This window comes from Bos taurus, chromosome 27 (assembly GCF_002263795.3).
Source record: "Bos taurus isolate L1 Dominette 01449 registration number 42190680 breed Hereford chromosome 27, ARS-UCD2.0, whole genome shotgun sequence".
In the NCBI taxonomy this organism is placed as follows: domain Eukaryota; kingdom Metazoa; phylum Chordata; class Mammalia; order Artiodactyla; family Bovidae; genus Bos; species Bos taurus.
This window is the reverse complement of record NC_037354.1, coordinates 14,239,597-14,257,406: the sequence shown is the minus strand read 5'-3', so window position 1 is coordinate 14,257,406 and position 17,810 is coordinate 14,239,597. Positions and strand designations below refer to the sequence as shown.

The 17,810-nt window shown below is 45.6% G+C and overlaps 1 long non-coding RNA gene and 1 pseudogene across 1 annotated transcript; both read left to right on the top strand.

The window, feature by feature from the left end:
- The first annotated feature begins 609 nt into the window (after positions 1–609).
- Positions 610–7,091, top strand: LOC101907089 (condensin-2 complex subunit H2-like; annotated as a pseudogene).
- Positions 7,092–8,395: 1,304 nt separating this feature from the next.
- On the top strand, positions 8,396–16,995 carry LOC101903828 (uncharacterized). The gene is made up of 3 exons (XR_240347.5): positions 8,396–10,567; positions 11,239–11,422; positions 12,064–16,995. It is a non-coding gene; the product is annotated as an uncharacterized lncRNA (long non-coding RNA).
- The last annotated feature ends 815 nt before the right edge of the window (positions 16,996–17,810 follow it).

Sequence of the window (17,810 nt, the reverse complement as noted above, 5' to 3'; positions counted from 1 at the left end):
GCTTCCCTGGGGGCTCAGGTGGTAAAGAATCTGCCTGTAATGCAGGAGACCCAGGTTAGATCCCTGGGTTGGGAAATCTTTCCCTGGAGAAGGGCATGACAACCTGCTCCAGTATTCTTGCCATGGAGAATCCCACGGACAGAGGATATGAGCAACACACACACACACACACACACAAGCCGTGCTCATGCCCTAATCTTGTCAGAGACCCCCACCTTTTGAACTCCTGTTCAAACCCCTTAGCAAGTTCTCCAGGGTTGAGACACAGTTTTTCGAGGCAGAAGTCTAGTCTGCCGCCTTTTGTCTGGTAAAGCAATAAAACTATCTACCCTTTTTTACTTCTCCCAAAACTCTGTTTCCAGGATTTGATTCAGCATTGGTGTACAGGGAGGCCGAGCTTTTGATAACATAATCACAGTGGTGATGTGTGTGTGTCCTGAAAGTCAATGACGAGACTGTTTTAAGAAGAGCATAGTCCCCTGTGTCAGAAGCTGTTCTGTGAACAGAGAGAAACCATTTAAAATGGAGTGGAGGAAAATGGCTCCAGAACTAGTGGCGGGCTGAGCACACTGGCCCCTCTTGAAGCCGGCACTGCGGTCCCCGGGCTGATCCGGCCCCTCCAGAACATGGAGGACGTTGAGGAGCTTCTTCGCCCACCTCCTGCTACCCACCCGCTACCTCAGCAGAAACTGGGAGGTGGACGTGACGGCCCAGCTGGGCGAATATCTAGAGGAGCTGGACCAGATCTGCGTTTCTTTTGACAAAGGCAAAACCACAATGAACTTCACTGAAGCGGCACAGTTGATGCAAGGCTCCTTTGTATCTCCAGTCAGAAGGCGGACTAGCTCTACTCCCTGGCGCACCAGGATGTCGACTTCATCTCTGGCCAGAAGCGGGCCAAGCAGCCCTTCTCCGAGCTGGAAGATGGGACCGTAGGGGAGGCAACTCTAGGGCCCCCCAGGAGGTGGCGCATAAGTTCCTGTCGTTGGACGACCTCTCTGACTCCTGTGTTAATGCGGCTCTCGGGGTGACCAGGTCCTCAGTGGGACCCTCATCAGCCTCCTGCCCGATGCCCCGGTAGCCCCTGACGAGATGAAGAATAGTAACCCCCTGTACAGCCGGCAGGGGGAGGTCCTGGCCCGCTGGAAGGATTTTAGGATGAATCCCCGCCCCAGAATAATGTTCTTGTTGGAGCCGGTGGGAGTGTCCCTCATGGAGGCACTGCTGCCAAGGAACCAGAAGGAGCCTGGTAGGGTTGAGGAGCAGCCCATGGAAATCTCTGTGTGTGGGGGAGTCCCGGCCTGGTGCTCAGCATCTCCCAGGAGCCAGGCACCTCTCCGGAGGGCCCAGTGCCCAGAAGCTGGGGTGCGGAAAAGGCTGAAGAGAATGCAGAGCGGACAGCGGAGCCCACTGAGGCCTCAGCCCTTGAGGTCCCGATCGAGCCTCAAGAGCCCACTCCGGGAGCGGAAGGAGGCCTTGGAGCCTGCATCCTGGCTGAAGGAGACCCCAGACCCCTGGCAGGGCCTGGAGCCCTTCGAGTCCCTGGATTCTGAGCGCTGCAGGAAAGGGAGGCCCTACTCCGTGCCTCCCTCGAGGAGGAGGTGCCAGGACAGAAGCGAAAGAGGAAGGGTGGCGTCAAGCTGCAGGACTTCCACTAGTACTCGGCCCCACGCCGGCAGCAGGAGGCCCTGGCGAAAGGGCCCTTCCTTCGCAGCCATGGAGGTTCTGTACTGGAAGCATGTGAGGGAGCAGCTGGAGACATTCCAGAAGCTGCAGAGAAGGAAGGTGGCTGAGCAGTGCCACTTCCAAGGGCTGAGGAGGGGCCGTGGTCTGTGGAGGAAGACTGCCTGTAGGACTCCGTGGAAGACCTGGGAGCAGCAGATGACTTCCTAGAGCCCGAGGAGTACACAGAGCCCAAGGCGGCAGAGCCCGGGGAAAAGGCAGAGAGGGAAGCGGCAGCCACACCAGTGTCCCTGCACTGGGAGGAGCTGGTCCAAAAGAATGTGGAGCTCTTCGTCACCACCTGGAAGCAGGAGCTCGTCCAGGAGACAGAGCTGAAGCAGCACGTCCGGGACTGGGAGGACACCATCCAGACCCTGCTCCCGGAACAGGAGGAGCACATGCCCTTTGACATCCATACCTGTGGGGACCAGGTCTCGAGGTTCAGCCAACTCAACCAGTGGCGTCCCTTTGCAAAGCTGGTGGCAGGCCAGGCTGCTTTTGAAGTGTGTCGCTTCGTGCTGGCCTCCTTGTAGCTGGCTAATGACAACACAGTGGAGATCACCCAGCAGCTGGGGCTAGAGGTGGCTGTGGCCACCATGTCCCTGAGACTGCTCACATACCAGCGGGCCCATGAACACTTCCAGACCTACGGTGCCCCCTCCACGGTGCCGCCCTGAGTGGGGAGCACCAGGGTTGTGCCCTGGAGCCCATCCCCCGCAGATGCTGGGCATGCATTGGCTCAGTCCACTTTGCTTCCTGGCTGGCCCAGCCTAATAAAGTGTTGCCATCTCACCAGTCCCTTAAAAAAAAAAAATAAATACGATGAAGTGGGGAGTCCAGAAGGGAGCCTGCTCAAGCCGTTACACTCAAGGTCAATTGCTGACCCAGTAAGAAAAGGTGCCTTTGTGTCTTCAACAGGAAACAGGCTATTACTTCACAACCCAGCTGGGGGATGAATTTCTCCTCCCCAGGCAACAACCTAGTCAATGAGAGACTGAAAATCAGCCGAGGAACTCAAGCTCGGTAACAACCTAGAGGGGTGGAATGGGAAAGAGGTGGGTGGGATGTTCAAGTGGGAGGGGACATGGGTAAACCTACAGCTGATTCATGTTGATGTTTGGTAGAAACCAACACAATACTGTAACACAATTATCTGTCAGTTAAAAATGAAAAATTTAAAAAGCCACTACACTTCAAACTTCCAGTTTCCTCCAATGGACTCTTTGTTTATACTAGCCCTACCCAATTCCTTCTCCTCTATAAAACAGCCCTCCTCTCCTTTGGTTTTTGGACTTGCCTATTTTTTCTATCTGGCCTATATACTTCCCTGGTGGCTCAGACGGTAAAGCGTCTGTCTACAATCCCGGGAAATCTGGGTTCAAGCCCTGGGTTGGGAAGATCTCTGGAGAAGGAAATGGCAATCCAAATTTGCATGTTCTAAATTGCAATCCTTTGCTGTTCCTGAGTAAATCCATTTTTACTGGGAAAACAACTGACTGTCTTATTGTTTTAGGTCAACCCTGTGGAGAAATCAAAAGCGAGGAATACTGGTATTAATGATCCAGTGGCTTCCCAGGAGGCTCAGTGGTAAAGAATCCGCCTGTCAATGCAGGAGACATGGATTCAATCCCTACTCCAGTATTCTTTCCGGGAAAATCCCATGGACAGAGGGACCTGGTGGGCTAAAGTCCATGGGGTCACAAAGAGGCTGACATGACAGAGCACACAGAACACACACATTAGAGACTGGAACCATTGGCTTAGCAAAAGTAGTTTTGGTGGAGTGATGGAGGCAGGCTCTGTCTTGGAGTAACTTCAGGAGTAGGAAGCGGAGACACTGGCTGTGAAAGAGAGAAGAGAGAGGAAGCTAGAGAGGGTCATGGATCCAGGCAGTTTTTAAATTTAAGATGAGAGTAGCTTCAGTGTGTGTACCAGCCGACTGGGAGGAGCTAAAGGAGAGAGGGTTTGAGGATACGGTCGAAAAGGGTGTTAAAAGAAAATTTCTGAAGAAGTCAGAGGGTCTGGGATCCAACATGGAGGAGGAGAGATTAACCTCAGGTAGATGGAGAAATCTTGCCTCCATTTTAAAAGAAAAAAAAGTTTGTAAAGATTGGAGATGGGAGGTGAGATGGAGTCTGTGTGATGGAGTAGAGAATGCTTGAAATGGACGTTTTGGAGAACAGGGAGCAAGCTGCCTAGATAAACAGTTAAGTTCTGGTAAAGTTTTTTAAAATTGTAAATTATACATACATACAGAAAGAAAATGTCTAAAGAGAATTGAAAGTGAAAACATCCCTCCCTTCTCAGCCTGGTTGCCCTCTATAGAGATTATAATTAATATCAGTCTCTGTCTTGGTTTCTTTGGGGAGCTATTTTCATAACTCCACATTATATGCTTACATCGTGTATGTGTGTGTGTGTGTGTGCGTGCGTGCGCGCACTCAGTCATGTCTGATGACTCTTTGTGACCCCATGGACTGTAGCCTAATAGGCTCCTCTGTCCATGGAATTCTCCAGGCAAGAATAGTGGGGTCGTTCCAACCCAGGGAAGGAAACCGCATTTCCTGCATTGGCAGGTGGATTCTGTACCTCTAGTGCCACTTGGAAAGCCCATACTTACATTATTTCTTGATTTTTAAACTTTATGCATTTCATTTCACCTCTGAATGTGAAAAATGATAAATCTGTATCACTTACACAGTCTCTTCCCTCACCCAATGTTTGTTAAATATTTCGTGTTCTTCTGTTGGTCACCTGTCACACATTTAAATATTATATTTAATCTTTAATTTCTTAATCTATCAACTTTAGATGGTTAGCTCTTGATTCCCATGTAAGGTAAAAAAATTCTGGGGCAGAGGCCATATAACAGATATTTGGACATTCAGAAAATCTGGCTCGAAGAGAAAATCTAACCCCTAGTGGTGAACTGGCCTCAGGTAGAGAATTCTAAAGTGTTCCTCCATTTTGTTTTTGCATTAAGCCTTGACATTAATAAATGTCAATAAATGTGTTTGCTGCTGTGTGAGTTAAATAGGATTGTGAAGTTACATCTTTCATGAGGGTTAGTTTCTAAAAAATTAGCATATAAAATGAAAGTCAGATAAGACGTGATAGCACTCTGCTTTCTTTACCTGTGGCACAGCAATAACCCCAATTTTATAAGGGCTTTTTGGGTATCTACTGATGTGAAGAAGTGGGGTAACTGTGGGCTTCCTCTACAGGTTCACAAATTCTAGTTTGATTAATTTTAGTTGCACGTGACAAAACTAATTATGAGTTAAAACAGCTTCTGCTTAAACAGAAAAGGGGAATTTATTGGCTCTATTACCGATATTCCAGGAAGTAGACTTTTGGGATCCAGGTACTCAATGTAATCAGGAAGCCTGTTTCTTTTCACCTCTAGACTTTGCTTTCTCTATGTTAGCCTCAATCTCAGATAAGCTCTTCTTGCAAAATGGCAAGATGGTCCCCAGCGGCCCATAGCATGTACATCTGCCAGACCTCAGCAAAGACTTTGGAAAGAGCCTTTCCTGGTAGTTTCTGTGATCAGCTGGAGGTCCTTTTGGGAATTCATTCATTCTGTTGAGGCGTATTTTTATTCGTCAAGCAGTCTAGCCCGGAATGTGAAGTATTCTGGTTGTGCAGGTCTGAGTCATGTGTCTACCCTAAGAACAATAAAACATCTGAGTAGGGTCAATGTTATGCAAGAGAAATAACAAAATCAATAAATAAAGAATTCACACTCAAAAAAGTGGGAGTAACAGCTGTATGCACTGTAGGATCACCAAATACCAGAAAATATTTTAAAGAAAGGATGATAATAATGTTTCAGATGGCACAAGATAATCCTCCTGTGGGAAGCCCTTTTATAAAATGACTTCCTTTCCTCCACATTTTAGCCAAGGCGATAAAACCTTTTCACAGCAACTAGTATAGTTCCTTACCCAATACTGGGCTTCCCAGATAGCGCTAGTGGCAAAGAACCCGCCTGCCAATGCAGGAGACAGAGATGCAAGTTTGATCCCTGGGTCAGGAAGATCCCCTGGAGGAGGAAATGGCAATCTCCAGGTATTCTTGCCTGGAGAATCCTACGGACAGAGGAGCATATAGATCCTTCCGGAAAACAATTCCATTTTTTTAGTCTTCATGTTCCTCCTAATGCTGATAAGATGAGGTCATTATTACCTGTATTTTCCCGTATGTTTGTGACAGTCTTTCCTTGTGCCTTATCCTTAGGTTTAAATCTAGGAATGAGATACAGATAGAGATCAGACAAGAGTTGGTACTTGAAGAAGCGCAGTTTGAGCTCCCATAAAAGAATAAACTTGATCCTGGCTCTTCGAAATCATGGGAAGTTAGCACCAGAAGGGAACCATGAGGTCGTGCTTATTTCATACGTGAGGGAGCTGACGGTGAGAGTGGTTAAATAATTGCCGAAGGTCAAACAGTGGGTTAATGGGAAAGCAAGAATGAGAAACTAAGAAAAACAGTCAGCCTGTTGACTTTTGGTCTAGGACCCTGTCCCCTGTCATATATTGCTCCCTGCTGCTGTGCTCAGTCATGTCTGACTTTCTGTGACCCCACAGACTATAGCTCCTCTGTAGGTTGGTCATAACTTTCCTTCCCAGGAGTAAGTGTCTTTAATTTCATGGCTGCAATCACCATCTGCAGTGATTTTGGAGCCCCAAAAAATAAAGTCTGACACTGTACCCACTGTTTCCCTATCTATTTCCCATGAAGTGATGGGACCAGATGCCATGATCTTCGTGTTCTGAATGTTGAGCTTTAAGCCCACTTTTTCACTCTCCTCTTTCACTTTCATCAAGAGGCTTTTTAGTTCCTCTTCACTTTCTGCCATAAGGTGGTGTCATCTGCATATCTGAGGTTATTGATATTTCTCCCGGCAATCTTGATTCCAGCTTGTGCTTCTTCCAGCCCAGCTTTTCTCATGATGTACTCTGCATAGAAGTTAAATAAGCAGGGTGACAATATACAGCCTTGACGTACTCCTTTTCCTACTTGGAACCAGTCTGTTGTTCCATGTTGAGTTCTAACTATTGCTTCCTGACCTGCATATAGGTTTCTCAAGAGACAGGTCAGGTGGTCTGGTATTCCCATCTCTTTCAGAATTTTCCACAGTTTACTGTGATCCAGACATTAAAATGCAGAGATATTACTTTGCCAACAAAGGTCCATCTAGTCAAGGCTATGGTTTTTCCAATGGTCGTGTATGGATGTGAGAGTTGGACTATAAAGAAAGCTGAGCCCCAAAGAAGCGATGCTTTTGAACTGTGGTGCTGGAGAAGACTCTTGTGAGTCCCTTGGACAGCAAGGAGATCCTAAAGGAGATCCTAAAGGAGATCAGTCCTGGGTGTTCATTGGAAGGAATGACGCTGAAGCTGAAACTCCAGTATTTTGGCCATCTGATGTGAAGAGTTGACTCATTGGAAAAGATTCTGATGCTGGGAGGGATTGGGGGCAGGAGGTGAAGGGGGCGGCAGAGGATGCGATGGATGCATGACATCACCAATTCAACGCACATGAGTTTGAGTGAACTCCAGGAGTTGGTGATGGACAGAGAGGCCTGGCGTGCTGTGACTCATGGAGTCACAAAGAGTCAGACATGACTGAGTGACTGAACTGAACTGATGTGGAAGTTCCCAGGCAAGAATACTGGAGTGAGTTGCCATTGCTCCTTGGTGAAGTCTAATTAATTCTGATTAAGTGTCAAGGTGTAGTGGCTGAAAAGAAATAGGAACTAAATCAACACTTGCTAAGTCCAGGCACTAAAATAGGACAACAATATTCCACTTAATTCTTGGGCAATTTGAAAACTAGAAAGAGGAAACATTGAAATGTGTGCTTCATTATGCTCTGGACTCCAATACATGAAAGTATGGTTGCCTTGGAACCATGGGCAGGGGAGGAAGCAGAAAGGTGCGTTCCTGGAGGGATCCAGGATACCAAATGAGAGGCTGGTACTTCGCCTAACTTAGTGGTTAAGAACAACCATTTGGTGATCAGACATTCCTAGGGTTGAATTCTGGCTCCATTATATATCACCTTTGCCGCCTTGGGCAAAGTGTTTAACTTCGGCAAGTCTTTGTTTTCTTTTTTTTAGGTATTTGTATTTATTTTTTTATGGCTGTGCTGGGTCTTCATTGCTGTGAGGGCTTTCTCTAATTGTGGCAAGCAGGGGCTACTCTCTAATTGCAGTTCTTCAAACTTCTCACTGCTGTGGCTTCTCTGGTGGAGCGTAGACTCTAGGGCGGGGGCTTCGGTAGTTGTACACATGGGCTCAGTAGCTGTGGTTCCCAGGCTCTAGAGCACAGGCTCAGTAGCTGTGGAGCATGGCTTTAGTTGCTCCGAGGAATAAGGGATCTTTCCAGAGCAGGGATCAAATCAGTGTCTCTTGCATTGACAGCTGGATTATTTACTACTGAGCCACCAGGGGAGCCCCAAGTCTTTGTTTTCTTAATTTTAAAACAAGGAAAATGGTACATATGAATTATAAGGAATAAATAAGATCACATTGATAATACGTCTTTTGCCTTCTACATTCTGCTGCAACTTGCAAAAGGCAGAGACCACAGCTCCCCTCCCCTCCCCACCCCCTCCACCATCACAAACTGGCCAAATGGTAACAGAAGTCAGAGCCACCTCTGGAATTTCTGAGGAAAATGGGCAAAGGAAGCATCTTTAGCTATATCTGTCACAGGAAGGGGACCCCCTTCCAGAGCCTGACAGTGGGCTCTTGCCTAACACTCTGAAATGAATTGTCCAAGGAGACACATGTACTGACAGATCGAAAGGCTTTGTTGGGGATGGGAACTCGGGTGGAAGGCAGGAGGGTAAGGGAACCCAGGAGGACTGTTCTGCCACGTGGCTCACAGTTTCAGGTTTTATGGTGATGGGATTAGCTTCCCGGTTGTCTCTGGCCAATCATTCTGACTCAGGGTCCTCCCTGGGTGTGTGTGCATTGCTCAGCCAAGATGGATTCCAGCAAGGAGGATTCTGGGAGGTTGGTAGGACAGGGACTGGCGTCTCCTCTCTCTTCTTGACCCTTCCCAAATTCTTCAGTTTGGTGGTAGCTTGTTAGTTCTGCATTCCTTACCAGGACCTCCTGTGTAAAGTAACTCATACAATTGGTTACTATCTTGCGTGGTCAGGGCAGACAGCTTCAGTCAGTGAGGCTCCCCTTGACCTATCTACCAAGACCCCTCAGATATTAATGTTAGACACTACTTCTAAATTTTTAATCAGCAATTTATTTAACCCCACTGAATAAGTAGAGTCGTAGTGTGAAAAATCTGCAAGCTTATAAGGAATATCTGGGTCAATGGATTCAATCCTTCATTCTCTCATTCTAGCAAGTACCTATTAACTCCCTACCAAGGGTCATATCAATGAGACCAATGTTATAATATATAATTGGGGTAGGGATAAAGCTGAGGGGCAGAAAAGTGTTCAGCAAGTGGTCCAAACAGAATGTGCTGGAAGCCTTTGCTGGGCTACAAAGGCTACACTTAAAAATACCATCTTCTTCCTGTCTCCCCCTCTATGCAAATGTTGGTTGAATAAGGATGAGTTTTTAAAAACCTCAATTAATTTTAAGGAAGGAAACGAAGTAAGTGTTTTTCTTCTCACCAGGGAAGGCAATTTTGATGTTAAACACCTCATTGATAGTGGTAATACCATGCAGTTAATTTTGAAGATGGGAACAAAAGAAGTGTTTTCATTCTCACTAGGCAACACCTCATTGAGGGTAGTACTGCTAGGCTCATTCAAGACTTGATTATAGCTCCTCTTGACATGACAATACCGAAGGCAGGGTGAAATCTATCAGCACTTCGACAAGTTTTCACCTCCCCCACCCCCACCAGCAAAGCCACATTTTCTCTATTTCTTGAAAGGAGTATTGGAGAGCTGAGCAATCCAATTATTTTTACAACGCTAAGTCCCATGGAAATGAATTCAGGAGCTTACTCCATTGATTTCAGTAGGGCTTGGTGTGGTGATATTGATTCCACAGGGCTTTGATACAGAGTGAAGAGAGTGGGCCAATTTTTATTCACATGTATTTATTTTTCCAAGCTCAAGCTTAAGAGGATCAGAATGTGCTTTTTATCATGCCTTATGACATTATGACACTAGAACTAGCAAGCAGGGAGGGGAAAGAACATAGTTCTATTACCTCCATAGCCATGAATTTACTCATTTTTTGTGCAGAAAATCTGAGTGCACTTTTCAGTAAACATGTGACAGGAATCAGACATTAGGCTTCAGCTTGGAGTCACAAGAGGAGATTGAAGGGTTGGACTGTTCGGCAGTTCAGACTGGCCATATCATTGCTTGGGTGGCTCTGGACCTACTGTCCTCCTTTCTTTTCTTTTTTGGAAAGACAAGGGTCATAGTTCTCTAGTTATTGGTTCCAAGAGAGGAGGTGTAATATATCCATTTGAACAAATTTGAAGAATTACTTTAATTCTCTTCTGACATCATGGAATTCTATTTCTGGCGGTTTCTATGGCTGACGCCATTTCCTCGTTTTTAGGAACAAGGAGCGATCAGAAGACAGGATCAGAGAGGCCCTTGAGCAGTGCCTAGCACTTGATTTCCAGGCCGGCATTCTTTCTACCAGCTGTAGTTTTTGAAAAGGGGTTAGTCTCTCATCTCGAGAGGTCCCTGAATCAGACAGAAAGAAACTATCACTTCCCGGGAACCCATTGATTTACAGTGAACCTCGTGTGGGGACTTCACAGTGGCTGAAAAGGCAAGGAGAAGATGGAGACCCGCTCACAACACAAGGCAAAAAAGTCTGGAGCGACAGCTGCCACCTAAGGTGTGATTCCCTCCCTTGGCAGATTCCAGAATGGGGCCCACAAAGCCTCAGTGGGGAGAGTGCAGTGGCGCCTGGGAGCTCTGTTGTAATCTTTCCTTGGGGAGGGAGGGGAGCTTTTTCATTTAGCAACTGCCTTTCATTCTTGCCAAGCGTTCTTTCTTGAGTCTTTCCTGTAAGCAAGACATAGGTTTTGACTATTCTAAGGGTTTTTTTTTTTTTTAACAAAAGAAGCATGGTCAAGCAATAACATAACTGAGCAACTTCACTTTCACTTTTCAAGGGGTTTGTTTTTGTTTTTGTTTCTTTTTTACAAAAGAAGCATGATCAAGCAATAAGATAATGTTGGCTAGGTGTTTTGTACTGAAATCTCCTCCAAGACAAAAGCACGATAGAAATATAAAGCATGCCATTCTATTTATTTTGTTCCAGAATAATAATATGATACTGCATTCGCTTTGACCATATCAGGCCATTTTTCTCTAGGGACAGCGCTCTCTCTCCCAATACATCTGAGAAGGAGCTTCAGTAACCCCAAGGGTGACTATTAAATATAACCGCAAGTGTGAAGTCTGTCCCTTTAAGGTCTATAGAATCCCACTCCCGGATCTTTTAGTTTCTCTCCCGGGCAGCCCGAAACTTTCATCCCTTCTCGGTTCTCGATGGGCTTTCAGGAATCCCGAGAAGTTGCTGATTGCTCCCGGCTTCAGTTCTTTCTGCGCTTCAGTCCCGGTGCCGCCTCCTCTGAAGCCTGGTGGGTTCTGCCCGAGGCCAGTGCCAGGGCCCCAGCGTTGAAAGAGCCCGAAGCAGGAAGGCGGAGGAGTCGCGCCGCCCAGCGGAGAACCCGCCAAAGCACAGGTTAGGGCTCACCCCTTCTTTCCAGGTCTTTCTCACTATTCTGCATTAGCTGGTGGGAAGGAGCGGGAGGGGAGAGCTATGTATCCCTAGGGTGAGATATTTACAAGTAATGCTACTATGAACCTTAGGGTGCATGTATCTTTTTGAATTAGTGTTTTTGGGGTTTTTTTGTTGTTTTTTTTCGGACAGACGTCCAAGAGTGGAATTGCTGGGTTTGGGGGTAGCTCTATTTTTCGTTCTTTGAGAAACGTCTATGCTCTTTTCCACAGTGACTGTACCAATTTGCATTTCCAGCAACAATGTACAAGGGTTCCCTTTTCTCCAAACCCTCACCAACATTTGTTATTTGTGGTCTTTTTGGTAACAGCCATTCTGACAGATGGGAAGTGATATCTCATTGTGATTTTGATTTGCAATTCCCTAATGATCAGCAAGGTTGAGTCTCTTTTCCTGTGGCTGCTGGCCATCTGCATGTCCTCTGAAAAAATGTCTATTCAGGTCTTCCGCCCATTTAAAAAAATCAGCTTGTTTGTTTTTTTCTTGATGTTGAGTTGTATGAGCTGTTTATATATTTTTGAATAGTCATGCCTTATCAGTCATATCATTTACAAACATTTTCTCAACTTATCATTTTCTTAAAGACTCTTAGTCACCATCATGAATATTGGTCATCACTCCTTGGCACATTGGACTGTACAGGTGGCTCCACCGAGATGGCCTTCCAACCACTGTCTGCGATGGGTGAGACCTTGTGTTGGCCGTGGGGGTCACAAAGACGGTTGAGGCACTGTCTGTGCTATATACATTTTAAAAATGTATATAAAATACTTAAAAATACCAGATGGGTGCTGCAGGTGCCTTAGTGCTTCAAAGGTGACAGAGACACCAGGGTGTCTTGGGGAGAGGGGCTAGGTCTGGACCTTGAAGGAAAGCATGGTCTTGACTCAGAGCAAGGGGAGGTGGTGAGCAGAGGGCAGCGTGAGGAAGGCGCTGGAGATGTGATGGGAACGATGAGTGGACCTACCAGAAACCAGCTGTTAGAACTTGGGTGAGTTACTTAACCTTCCCAAGTCCCACCTGCCTCCTTTGTACACCCTCTGAGGGTTGTGATGAGGATAAAATGAAATAATCCACATGAATTTCGTGGCCTAGTACCCAGCACTTTGTGAATGTTCAATAAATATGTCTACAGTTAATAATACAGACTCTGGGCCTTTTGCAGCTGTTGTTTCGTCTCTAAGTCGTGTCTGACTCTTTGTGACTGTAGCACTCCAGGCTTCTCTGTCCATGGGATTTCCCAGGCAAGAAGACTGGAGTGAATTGCCATTTCCTCCTCCACAGGATCTTCCCAATCCAGGGATTGCACCCATGTCTCCTACACTTGCAGGTGGGTTCTTTACTGCTGAGCCACCAAGGAAGCCTCTTTTGCAGATGAAAGCCATGTTTATCTGGCCTCTCTGATCTCAGGATTTCAAAAGATGTTAGACACATACCTAATAGCAGATATGACTTTTCTCTATCTTCTACATAAGACGTTGGAGGCTCAGTCAACAGGCAGTGGTAGAACCAGGAATACACCTGAGGTCACGTGTTTAGAGCTGAGATGGGATGTCACAGATGCATTAATGAAGTGGTTTTCAAACCTGAGTGTTTGTAAAACTCACACGAGAAAATTTCTCAAAATTTCCTGAGCCCCACCCAAAGAAGATTCTGATTTAGAAGATCTGGGCATGGCCTCTGGATTCTGAGTTTTAAACTAGGTTCTCAGGGACTTTCCTGGTGGTCGGGTGGCTAAGACCCCACACTCCCAATTCGGGGTGCTGAAAAGCTGTTGTTGAACGAAAAGACACCGGGATTTTTGGCCTCCAGAGGACAAGAATTCAATCTGGGGCCAGAGATGAGGCTTGATCGGTTAGAGCTTTTGTATAATAAAGTTTTATTAAAGTATAAAGGAGATAGAGAAAGTTTTTGACATAGGCATCAGAAGGGGGCAGAAAGAGTACCCCCCTGCTAGTCTTCAGCTGGATGTTATATAGTCACTAGCAGTCTGTTAATGAAACAAAGGAATGTCTTAAAACTCAGAATGACACCAAGCCCCTCACCCATAAGATGCATTTTGGGATAATCTTGGCACCAAATGGTTGATCCTGGGCCATAAAATGATTAACTTGAATCTTATAGAAGGACAGATTACCATACAAATAGTTTTATTTACATAGATTAGGGGAACAATATCTGAGTATAACATGTTGCTTTGTCAAGTAGGTTCTGAGCCATGAGGCGGAACTGACTTGAAGACAGAGTTTTAGGTAAATGCATTGGAGAAGGCAATGGCACCCCACTCTAGTACTCTTGCCTGGAAAATACCATTGACAGAGGAGCCTGGTAGGCTGCAGTCCATGGGGTCACTAAGAGTCGGACACGACTAGTGACTTCACTTTCACTTTTCTCTTTCATGCACTGGAGAAGGAAATGGCAACCCACTCCAGTGTTCTTGCCTGGAGAATCCCAGGGACGACGGAGCCTCGTGGGCTGCGGTCTGTGGGGTCGTACAGAGTCGGACATGACTGAAGCGACTTAGCATAGCATAGCATAGCACATTAGCATCAGTTCAGTTCAGTTCAGTCACTCAGTCATGTCCGACTCTTTGCAACCCCATGAATCACAGCATGCCAGGCCTCCCTGTCCATCACCAACTCCTGGAGTTGACTCAAACTCATGTGCATTGAGTCGGTGATGCCATCCAGCCATCTCATCCTCTGTCGTCCCCTTCTCCTCCTGCCCACAATCCCTCCCAGCATCAGAGTCTTTTCCAATGAGTCAACCCTTCGCATCAGGTGGCCAAAGTACTGGAGTTTCAGCTTCAGCATTGGTCCTTCCAATGAACACCTAGGACTGGTCTCCTTTAGGATGGACTGGTTGGATCTCTTTGCAGTCCAAGGGACTCTCAAGAGTCTTCTCCAACACCACAGTTCAAAAACGTCAATTCTTTGGCACTCAGCTTTCTTCATAGTCCAACTCTCACATCCATACATGACCACTGGAAAAACCATAGCCTTGACTAGATGGACCTTTGTGGGCAAAGTAATGTCTCTGCTTTTGAATATGCTCTCTAAGTTGGTTATAACTTTCCTTCCAAGGAGTAAGCATCTTTTAATTTCATGGCTGCAATCACCATCTGCAGTGATTTTGGAGCCCTCAAAAATAAAGTCTGACACTGTTTCCACTGTTTCCCCATCTATTTCCCATGAAGTGATGGGACCAGATACCATGATCTTAGTTTTCTGAATGTTGAGCTTTAAGCCAACCTTTTTACTCTCCTCTTTCACTTTCATCAAGAGGCTTTTTAGTTTCTCTTCACTTTCTGCCATAAGGGTGGTGTCATCTGCATATCTGAGGTTATTGATATTTCTCCTGGCAATCTTGATTCCAGCTTGTGCTTCTTCCAGCCCAGCGTTTCTCATGATGTACTCTGCATATAAGTTAAATAAGCAGGGTGACAATATACAGCCTTGACAAACTCCTTTTCTTATTTGGAACCAGTCTGTTGTTCCATGTCCAGTTCTAACTGTTGCTTCCTGACCTGCATATAGGTTTCTCAAGAGGCAAGTCAGGTGGTCTGGTATTCCCATCTCTTTCAGAATTTCCCACAGTTTATTGTGATCCACACAGTCAAAGGCTTTGGCATAGTCAATAAAGCAGAAATAGATGTTTTTCTGGAACTCTCTTGCTTTTTCCATGATCCAGCGGATGTTGGCAATTTGATCTCTGGTTCCTCTGCCTCTTCTAAAACCAGCTTGAACATCAGGAAGTTCACGGTTCATGTATTGCTGAAGCCTGGCTTGGAGAATTTTGAGCATTACTTTACTAGCGTGTGAGATGAGTGCAATTGTGCGGTGGTTTGAGCATTCTTTGGCATTGCCTTTCTTTGGGATTGCAATGAAAACTGACCATTTCCAGTCCTGTGGTCACTGCTGAGTTTTTCAAATTTGCTGGCATATTGAGTGCAGCACTTTCACAGCATCATCTTCCAGGATTTGAAATAGCTCAACTGGAATTCCATCACCTCCTCCACTAGCTTTGTTTGTAGTGATGCTTTCTAAGGCCCACTTGACTTCACATTCCAGGATGTCTGGCTCTAGGTGAGTGATCACACCATTGTGATTATCTGGGTCATGAAGCTCTTTTTTGTACAGTTCTTTGTGTTCTGCCACCTCTTCTATTAAGATATTATATTATATTATATTAATATCTAAGAAGATATTAATCTTCTGCTTCTGTTAGGTCCATACCATTTCTGTCCTTTATCGAGCCCATCTTTGCATGAAATGTTCCCTTGGTATCTCTAATTTTCTTGAAGACATCTCTAGTCTTTCCCATTCTGTTGTTTTCCTTTATTTCTTTGTATTGATCACTGAGGAAGGCTTTCTTAACTCTCCTTGCTATTCTTTGGAACTCTGCATTCAGAGTGCAAGGAGTGGCAGCTGTGTGGGTGCAGGGAGGCCTAGAGGAGCTACTCCACGTTCAAGGTCAGGAAGGGTGGCAGTGAGGAGATACCCCTCGTCCAAGGTAAGGAGCAGCGGCTGTGCTTTGCTGAAGCAGCCGTGAAGAGATACCCCATGTCCAAGGTGGGAGAAACCCAAGTAAGACAGTAGGTGTTGCAAGAGGGCATCAGAGGGCAGATACCCTGAAACCATAATCACAGAAAACTAGCCAGTCTGATCACACGGACCACAGCCTTGTCTAACTCAATGAAACTAAGCCATGCCGTGTGGGGCCACCCAAGACGGACAGGTCATGGTGGGGAGGTCTGACAGAATGTGGTCCACTGGAGAAGGGAATGTCAAACCACTTCAGCATTCTTGCCTTGAGAACCCCACAAACAGTATGAAAAGGCAAAATGATAGGATACTGAAAGGGGAAGTCCCTGGGTTGGTAGGTGCCCAATATGCTACTGGAGATCAGTGGAGAAATAACTCCAGAAAGAATGAAGGGATGGAGCCAAAGCAAAAAGAATACCCAGCTGTGGATGTGACTGGTGATAGAAGCAAGGTCCGATGCTGTAAAAAGCAATATTGCATAGGAACCTGGAATGTCACGTCCATGAATCAAGGCAAATTGGAAGTGGTCAAACAGGAGATGGCAAGAGTGAACGTCGACATTCTGGGAATCAGCGAACTAAAATGGACTGGAATGGGTGAATTTAACTCAGATGACCATTATATCTACTACTGTGGGCAGGAATCCCTTAGAAGAAATGGAGTAGCCATTTCTTGGCATAGAAATGGTCATCAAAAGAGTCCGAAATGCAGTACTTGGATGCAATCTCAAAAACGACAGAATGATCTCTGTTAGTTTCTAAGGCAAACCATTCAATATCCAAGCCTATGCCCCAACCAGTAACACTGAAGAAGCTGAAGTTGAATGGTTCTATGAAGACCTACTAGACCTTTTAGAACTAACACCCAGAAAAGATGTCTTTTTCATTATAGGGGACTGGAATGCAAAAGTAGGAAGTCAAGAAACACCTGGAGTAACAGGCAAATTTGGCCTTGGAATACAGAATGAAGCAGGGCAAAGGCTAATAGAGTTTTGCCAAGAGAACGCACTGGTCATAACAAACACCCTCTTCCAACAACACAAGAGAAGACTCTACACATGGACATCACCAGATGGCCAACACCAAAATCAGATTGATTATATTCTTTGCAGCCAAAGATGGAGAAGCTCTATACAGTCAGCAAAAACAAGACCGGGAGCTGACTGTGGCTCAGATCATGAACTCCTTATTGCCAAATTCAGACTGAAATTGAAGAAAGTAGGGAAAACCACTAGACCATTCAGGTATGACCTAAATCAAATCCCTTATGATTATACAGTGGAAGTGAGAAATAGATTTAAGGGCCTAGATCTGATAGATAGAGTGCCTGATGAACTATGGACGGACGTTCATGACATTGTACAGCAGACAGGGATCAAGACCATCCCCATGGAAAAGAAATGCAAAAAAGCAAAATGGCTGTCTGGGGAGGCCTTACAAATAGTTGTGAAAAGACGAGAAGGGAAAAGCACATTAGCATAGCTTAAGACAAACATTTTCATAAGAAAAATGCATTGGTTATCTCAAGGTTTGAGAATAGTTAACTTCAGGTGAAACCAGGTGTCATTATGGACAGACAGTATTTTAAGAGAAACCTCCTTTTAAATTTGTATAGAGAAGAAAAAAATATCGCTGGTTTGTTTCCTCCTGCTGCTTAAGAGAGATAAAAATGTCTGACATTTGCAGGCTATTTCCTCCGTTTAGAGACCCCTGGCTTTCCTGTCTGTTACCCTCTCACGCCCCCCTTTTCTTTTAGAAGAATTATGTTGCCTAGGGAAAAGCGGTGTC